The following is a 9212-nucleotide window of genomic DNA, read 5'->3' as shown; positions in this document are numbered from 1 at the left end:
CCACTGCCCCCACATCTGAAGCTTATACCTAAATACTTCCTTTCTAATGAGCAAAATGGTATCTTTGTGGCTTGCTCTTGCAGAACAGTCATGCATCTTGTCGCTAAAAGCTTCTGTATAGCTAATAAACAGAAAATATGCCTGCCAGCTGAAAAGAACCCACCCTTTTCCAAACTAATCTGGTGGTGCCTGCTTTTCAGAAGGGCCCAAAAAGTGTGATGGACTCCCACTAAAAAGTAGTCCATTTGTAGTTTGGCCATGGCAAGTGTTTTCCTTGATGTTTTGCACAAAGGAAAGAAAGCTACAACCTCTGTCTCGCTTTTGAACAACCAGCGAAACAATAAGCAAAAATAAGCAGTGGTGTGCGGTCGGTGGACTGGGGAACTAGGCTAGTCACCTAAATGTTCCCGGTAAATTAGAGCATTAAAGCATGGCGCCTCCTTTCCAAAGCCCAGGAAGCTTCTGTCCAGCTTAGGGAGGGAGTTCTGATGCTCCGATGTGGGGTACAAGAACCCTTCTGCCACTTTCTTAAAGGCTTTCAAACTCTTGAAAATGATGAAATAAAATCAGTACAGTGGTACCTCTAGTTGCGAACGGGATCTGTTCTGGAGGCCCATTTGCAACATGAACAGAATGCAACCTGCATCTGCGTGTGCGTGGGTCACGATTCGCCGCTTCTGCGCATGCATGTGACGTCATTTTGCGCATCTGTGCAAGAGGCGAAGAGCGGCGAAACCCGGAAGTAACCCTTTCCGGTACTTCCAGGTCGCTGTGGGACGCAACCTGCAAATGTTCAACCTGAAGCAAACGTAACATGAGGTATGAGTGTATTGAACACCAATTGTTAAACACTATGTACCTTAATAACGACATTTCCGTGTGCTGCTCTGGTTCACCAGAAGCTGCTTAGTCCTGCTGGCCACATGACCCGAAAGCTGCACGCCAGCTCCCTCGGCCAGTAAAGCGAGATGAGCGCCGCAACCCCAGAGTCGTTCGCGACAGGACCTAACGGTCAGGGGTCCCTTTACTTTTATGTTCCTTAATAAAACAAAGCAATTTCTTGTTGACATCCATCTGCCTCCAGACAATGGAGTGTGCCTCCAGGGGTTATATCAAACAGCTGAAAAACAGAAATGTTACATGTCCTTCATTCCAAAACCTTTACACTTACTGGCTGGAACACTGGAAAGTGTAGGCAGGGCTTCCTTTTTTACTATGCAACTAGATGGAATACTGAGTATTTGTTGCCTTATATCTCCCATAAACAAAAGCAGGAGAGCCTTACTTTTTATGTTTTTTAAATGACATATGAATTTTCAGAGTGCTTGCTTTTGTTTTTGTACATGTAAGAAAGTTATGTTATCTCATTTATATTAAATAAAAGGGCTGGGGAGGCTGAAAATACATGAAAGGGACATATTATATACCTTTGCAAGCCAGGCCTGTGTTGACCGCCTTTGGCTTCATCAAAACATAGAACCCCCTTTCTCCAACGGTTTTTTGTTGCTAAAGAATAAAATTAGAATAATACACAGGAGATACCGTTCATTTGATCAAACTCTTCCTTATTTATTATGAAGTGCTGATTCCAAATGGAATTGTGCACACACACACACACACACACCAACCCCAGTTAAATTAAAAACAGCTGTGCTATAAACCACAACGAAGGGAGAACTCTTTGGAAACCTTATCCTTAAAAACATTTAGAGATCATTGGGGTCTGACATAAATAATAGGTTTTATAGTAACTCTCAGAAGTGCAAGCCCAGTAAAATCAGGACATTAGGTGATAAGAAGTCCAAGATACCCATAATCCACACACAGTTGTGTGGAAAGGAAAAATGCATCCTGGGTACTGACCACCTCAGTTGCAAGTAAAACACCCAATGAGGTTCAGTGGATAAAATATTGTATTGGAACTTAGAGTCTGGGGTTTAAATCCCACCACCCGCCACTCACTGGGTGGTCTTGGAGTAAGGACTATTTCATAAGATACATTTTTAACATGTGCCCACATTGCTTGTGGCATGCTGAATATTACTTTCAAGAATGGTTAGGTTTGTAGTGTAGGTCTGAACCTTGTTGGAACAGCTGAGTGATTCCAAATCTGTCCTCTATTTGGAGTAACACACCCTTCTTCTTCTTTAGTGCACTTATGTGCAAATCTGGTTTATCGGAAAACTTGTGTTTCCAAAAATTAAGCAGCGCATATACAGGTAAACAAATACTTGCATGCAGTCCTATAAGGGATCTGAAATTTCATCACATGGCAGAGATGAACACTTTGAAGAATTGCTTGTTGACTGCGCTTTTGTGGCTATCTGCTATATAAGAAAACTTGTGTTTATTTTTTTCTTTAAATGAAAATTAAAAGGTACAAGCGGGTAAACAAATACTAGCCTGCATGCGCCAAAGGAACCTTGGGTTTCTGGGACTTATGGTGGGAGGGCAAGTAACAATTTAGGGGAGGGGACAACACACAGCAGGAATTCATCCTGTCAAACCCCACCTACTAATGAGGACAGGGGAAAATGAGGTGGATTTTGAGACATAAAACTGAAAGCATTCATGTGTGGGAAAAGGTGCACAGATTTGCACATGGAAAAATTGACCCACATTTGCATTAATGCCTTAGTGTGGACACACCCTGAGTCACCTATATGCTTGTGCCAAAGGCATGGAAGTTCTCAAGCCCATTCATGGTAGACCTTTCGTATCACAAATGATGGGATATTGCACTATGTTACCCAAAGGAATATATTGGTGGACAATTTTTCTTAAGTCTGGTACTGTTTTATTACACTTATGAACCATAACTCCTCAAATTTGTAGAGTATTTGAATCTCTGTGTAAATTACATTTCTTGTTTTGGTCAGGCAAGATCCTATGGATATCAGGGTGGTTGTGTTCTTGATGGAAAACCACCAGTTCCTGAGGTCTGCTAGCTTCTGCCAACTGGGGAGGGAACAGGTTGTTCCTCCTCTCCCTGCCAAATACAGTTGTTTCCTAATTTTCATCCCATTGACTGGAAGGGTTGGGATTTTAGTAACTCTGCCAGCTAAAGGCTGATCTGACCCGGACATTCCCCTTTCCAGTCCCTACCACCACCAACAGGGCAACAGTGACAGAGGAGGAATGATGCCAGACCTTTTCACTTCTGCAACAGGAGACTTTGGGCTTCTTTCTCTATCCACAAAGAAAAAGAGAGCTCCATAACATCCTACAATCTCTCAGTCACCTTTCCAGGGAATTTAGGATTGCCTCCTAAATAAATAAATAAAACTTCCAGAACAGCTTATAAAGAAGTTAAACGAACCCAAAACACACACAACTTAATGCAATCAAAACACCAGAGCCCTGAATCGATACGAAAACAAGCAGATGGCTTCGTCATCTCATGCTACTCTTTTATTAAAAAAACAAAAAAGAATTGTTTTTATTGCAACTAAAACAGATAGAAAAAAGAAATGTCAGCTCCCATAAACAATAATAACCCATCTGTCTTAATTTAAACCTATGTACATTATTAGTACAAGCAGTCCCTGTGTCCAAATAGAAAGCCAAATGAGATTGACAATGATAAATTACATGTTCAAATATAGAAAGTGCATCAAGATCTCAAGTCTCGCTGCAGCCACAAGGACTTGCAGGATCCACTTTTGTCGTCCATTGAATAGCATCGCAGGAATATAATTTAAAAGTGTGTGAACATCGGAAGGATTTCCCAAAACAAACTTAACATGAACAACATTTTCTGAGTAAAAGGAAGACACTACAGAAGACGGGTCCATTATATGCCTCCAAGAGGCCTTGTCAGCAGTAAATCACAAGCATTACATCACAACTAGCCAACTCCATCTCATAAAGATACTGTGGGGTCCAGTACACCCAAAACATCAATTCTGAACCAACCTTAATGTTCATTCTTCAGAAACATTACATATAGATATAGAAACACTACTCAAAGTGCTCCATGTTGAGCAGAAGTCTCAATTTTTTTTGTCCGTTCTTGATGCTGTGTTGCATCCATCTTCCTCTCCCAGGTGTTGAAAAGTCTACAGGTTCATGTTGCAGCAAGAGTAGAAAGAATCAAATACTTTTTACTTATCTATAAAAATATTTTTATACCGACATTTCATAAAATACATACTATGCCTTGGAATTTATTCATATCTTTCCATTACTCTGGGAGAAAGTCGCTTTCAAGGACTGGCAATGAGAAAGTAGTTCTCTTATGACCCCTAATATGAACAATAGCTATACATTCTTTCTGGTCAAACTCTTAAGCTTATGCAGCTTACTTCTGTGTCATGTACCAATCACCATTTCAGGATTAGCTGGATTTAAAATAAAGCTCCTTTATTGCTATCTAAGTTTAAATTTCACTTTGGCAAGCAACCAAAAGTACTGCAATCCCAAACCCATCTTTTGTTTGACCTTATAAAGAAGAGGCCTTCTATGTAAGTGGCAGGGGTCTTTTAGGTTTCTCTTGAGAACGCGGCTCGGTGGCAAGTCCCACAGCTGACGTGTTTGTGTGCAAAATAATGAAACTGCGCCACCTAAATTATAGACCTTTATTGTATGACTGTGGACACAATCTAGCTAAAAGTAAACGCTTATAAACCAAATTGATTTCAGTGCAAGAGAGTTAAGGGTGTGCCCATTAAAAACAGTGGTACTTCAGTGCTTAATTTGGTTGGATAGTGTCCTATGCTTCTAATTTTGTGTTGATAAAGCTACCAGCATGAGTTTGACCAAACTGCGGGAGGCAGTGGAAGACAGGAGTGTCTGGCGTGCTTTGGTCCATGGGGTCACGAAGAGTCGGACACGACTAAACGACTAAATAGCAACAACATGACTGCATTTGGTGCAATGTAGCCTAACCAGCCCCTCCTATCTGAACTGATTTTATAACCCAGAAATATTCCCCAGAACCTTCCGCATCACACAGGGGTTATTGTGGAGTCATTGCTGAAAGCAAACAGTTTTAAAAGCAATTCTTCAGTGTAGATGGATGCCTTTTGCTGAAAGAGGGGGCAGATCTGATGTGCTGAGAGATGTGCTGAGCATAGTCTCCATGTCTTTTACTCCTGTATCAGTTTAACTAGATTTTCTATTCTCTCTTAAATGAATATAAATGTTGTCCTCCAGATCTGACTGGGGTATGAAAAGCAACAGCAGTTTATATCAGGCAAGCATCAGATTGCTGAATCTATTTATCAAGATATTGGAGTGCTTATTTAATTTTTTGGTATTTATTTGTAGGTTGCCAGATACTGATCTTGGACAGATTATATAACACCTCCTGGGGGTTTCACAGATTAATCGTTGTATCATGATGAGCATTAATAGTTCATTTTATATACCTGACTGTTGAAGTACATCATGTAATATACGGTAATGTTCCTGAGGATAGGGATATTTATTTTTTGAGTATACACACTGTGCACAACCTTAAATTTGGAATGGGAACCTCAATGACTTTTGAGAATATTAGTCTAATGTGATAATATATAATGCTCAGCAAGCAAATATGATGAGACTTCTCTGTCTTCTCTCCCTTTTGCATCTCCAAATCTTCTCCGGAGTGTCTGGAATCTGTTTCTGAAGCCTGATGACCTCTGCCCTGCAGTTCTAGTTACATCTTGATCACTCTCTTTTCCATGCTGATATGGTTCTTTGCTTCTTGAAGGGGGTGAAGAGTCCTACCAGGGCGTAATTTGGTGAGGGGTCTTGCCAGGGTTGTTTTTAGTTCCAAAAGTCCTGTTTGTGGGATTCAGGTTGAGAGTTCAACTTTTTCTCTTTGCAGTTGTCTGGTCCATGTTTGAGGAACTAGGTCATCCATCTGTTTCCTTCCCCTTCCCTACTTGCCTTGCTTCTGACAGCTCTCATGTCAATGGTCACACACAGAACTCCAAACCTGTCTTCAGCCATTTTAAGAAGCAGAAACCAAAAGCACTGTCTCTTTTCTCTCTCACACCCTCTCCTCTGTATCTTTATCCATGCATATATTTTCTTGCATCGCCATTTTCCTGACTTACTCCCTCCTGTTTGTAAAATATGAGTGAACTGTACCATACAGTTGTTGTTGTTGTTTGTTATTTGTTCAAGGGAATGTTTAATTTATGGCTGGAAACATCTGCAGGTGCACCTGGACTTCCTTTGACTTTTATACCTGCCCTCCTGTTTCCATCTTGCTGTTTTTACAAAGAGCAAGCATTAGCGGCACGAAGACTCCTTTCTTTGACTCGTCCTGCAGTCTTTGGCAGCTTTCATAAATGATCCTAATTGCTCCTTAATGTATTGGCACCCACCTTTATGAAATTTATTTTCTGTGCTATGAGAGAAGGTTGAACACTTTGTTAAAGAAAAATTAGAGGCTGTTACTCCATAATAGCCCTCTCTCCGGAGAGTTAACCGAGTTAACCTTGCCATCTTCAAAATATATTAATTATGCAATGTAAGATATTAAAGATAAGTGGTTTCAGTAGCAATAGCCATGTAGCAGATGATTTCATCTCACCCCAAAAACCTTGCATGTGACCATAGCTGTATAAATTAAGTTTTGGTGTGCTTCACTTGTGGCTTTTGAATGGGGTGTGGAATGACAATGCAGTTTGTTTTAATGTTGTTATTTATAATCTCCAGGATTTGAGTGCTATATATGTGCCATATCACACACTTATTATAGGGACGCGGGTGGCGCTGAGGGTTAAACCACAGAGCCTAGGACTTCCTGATCAGAAGGTCAGCAGTTCAAATCCCCACAACGGGGTGAGTTCCTGTTGCTCGGTCCCTGCTCCTGCCAACCTAGCAGTTCGAAAGCATGTCAAAGTACAAGTAGATAAATAGGTTCCATGCGCTGCTCTGGTTCGCCAGAAGCAGCTTAGTCATGCTGGCCACATGACCCAGTAGCGGTACGCCAGCTCCCTCGGCCAATAAAGCGAGATGTGTGCTGCAACCCCAGAGTCGGCCACGACTGGACCTAATGGTCAGGGGTCCCTTTACCTTTACCTTTACACACTTATTAGCTAGGCTGAATTTTTTTCAACAAACAAACAAACATCAAGTGTTTTGGTAACCAGATTCACATGGTATGCACGTAAGAGGGTAAGGAGATGGTTTTTCATCCTCTCTCATACTGTGAGAACCTGGGGTCATCTAGTGAAGCTGAACAGAGAGAAATTCTGGGCTGACAAAAGGAGGAACTTCTTCATGCAGTTCATAGTTAAATGATGGGATTCTCTACTACAAGGTAATAGTGATGGCCACCATCCCTAGATGGCTTAGGGCAGGCGTTCCCAAACTGTGGTTCTGCAACCTTAATCAGGTGGTCTATAGCATGTTGGCATTAAACATTCTTTTGTGGTTTTTAAAATTGTATTTTTTTGCTTCTTTTATTTCTTATGTTGTACTCTGACTTGAATTCATGTCAACCACCCATCTCTGTTTGCATGTCAGGTTGGGAATCCCATGTTTGCTGTTCCACCTTCTGTAGGAATTAGGTGTTGTACGAATCGGGCATTATTGGCTGGTGTAGCAGCTCATAAGATCAGGCTGCAAATCTGTTTAAATGTGTGGAATTATTCTAGGTTTATACTAGTAGAACTGTATAATGCTGAGAAGCTGATCTAAAGTGTATCGTAAAGCATCCCAGATAGTGAAGCAGCTTTTGCTAGATGGTTTTGCAGGCTGTTAATTCCTCTCAGAATTTGTCTCTTCCATTAGGCTTCAGAGGACTATGCTATGGTGAGATAAGGCTAAATTGTATCTAAACCTAATGGACTGGCTTCTCTTTGGTTTCAGAGTCAATTTTCAATTTTCAAAACTGAAAATATAGAATTCAAAGGGCCTTTTCAAAGATTTCTGTCCTCAGTATGCTGTATCTGTTCCCATTTAACTGCAATTATTCATACAAGTGTTGAGGGTGTCCAGTTATTCAAAAAGTGAGTCCTGTAATATTCACTAAGCTCTACGTTCATTTAAGTGTCTGTCCACAGACTTGTAGCATAATATGTATACATTCATATGACTTTCTATGCATGGTTTTCATGCTTGTTCCTATTGGGAAGTGCTTTCATGAGCAGGAAAGGCATAAAATTTTAAGTGGCTCATAGTCCATAACATTTCACTATTACTACCAATGAATCTAGGCAAATATTAACCATAAAGTATTCAAGCTACTGAATATGTTTAATTACAGGCAGACTTGCTAAGTGCACAATGTCAAGTTCTCTCCTGTTTTTACTTAAAGCTTTAATGTATTCCATATTGCTCTTGCAGCTTTTAGTATATTTACCACGCAAAACGAAATTTATTTTCAATTTTGCTATGCTACCTGTAAAATTGGAAAATTAATATAAAAACTTATGTTTTGACAAATATAAATTACTTAAAGGGAATTAGAGACACTCAGGCATTTGGGAGAATGAGGGACTTCTATAAAGAAATATACTGATCATGACTCACTGGTCCCAACTTATCTGCATACTGAAATACTTATTAGTGACACATATAGAAAATCTCAATTTTGATAAATATACTGTGCTATCATACAGAATACAAACAGGACAATTTGACCATGTTGCATGCTCTCCCCGCCCCTGCCCCCCCCACCTCCCCGCTGCTAATCTGTCTAGAAAAAGGAACTGTTGTTGATATTTGCATTTTTAAAATATAGACTGTAATGAACTATTAAAAGTTTACTACCGGTATTTTGAATGTCATTTATATTAAAAATTTAGGGATGGCTCCTATGTAGAGTGGTACCTTGGTTTATGAACCTAATCTGTTCCTTAAGTCTGTTCTTAAACCAAAGCGTTCTTAAACCAAGACGTGCTTTCCCATAGAAGTGGAGGACTCAATTTACAAATGGAACACACTCAACAGGAAGTGGGACATGTTCTGCTTTCAAGGCAAAGTTCACAAACCGAAACACCTTCTGGGTTTGCAGCGTTCTTAAGTTCCAAGTTGGTCATAAACTAAGGTGTTCTTAAACCAAGGTACCACCGTATCCTTGAAATTCCCAGGGATGCACTCCATATGGAGAACCAAACCTGTGAATGAACCATCTGTGGATACAGCTACATCTTTTCCACCAGCAGCAATTTCCATGATCAGACTGTCTAACATTTTCTCCAAGGGAACATGTGTCCCTGAAAATAAATGGAGGGTCAAACACAGCAGAAGAGGCTCATTTTTTGAGGGTT

Source organism: Podarcis tiliguerta (assembly GCF_965153285.1).
Source record: "Podarcis tiliguerta genome assembly, chromosome: 4".
Lineage (NCBI taxonomy): Eukaryota > Metazoa > Chordata > Lepidosauria > Squamata > Lacertidae > Podarcis > Podarcis tiliguerta.
Note: the sequence above shows the minus strand (reverse complement) of the source record.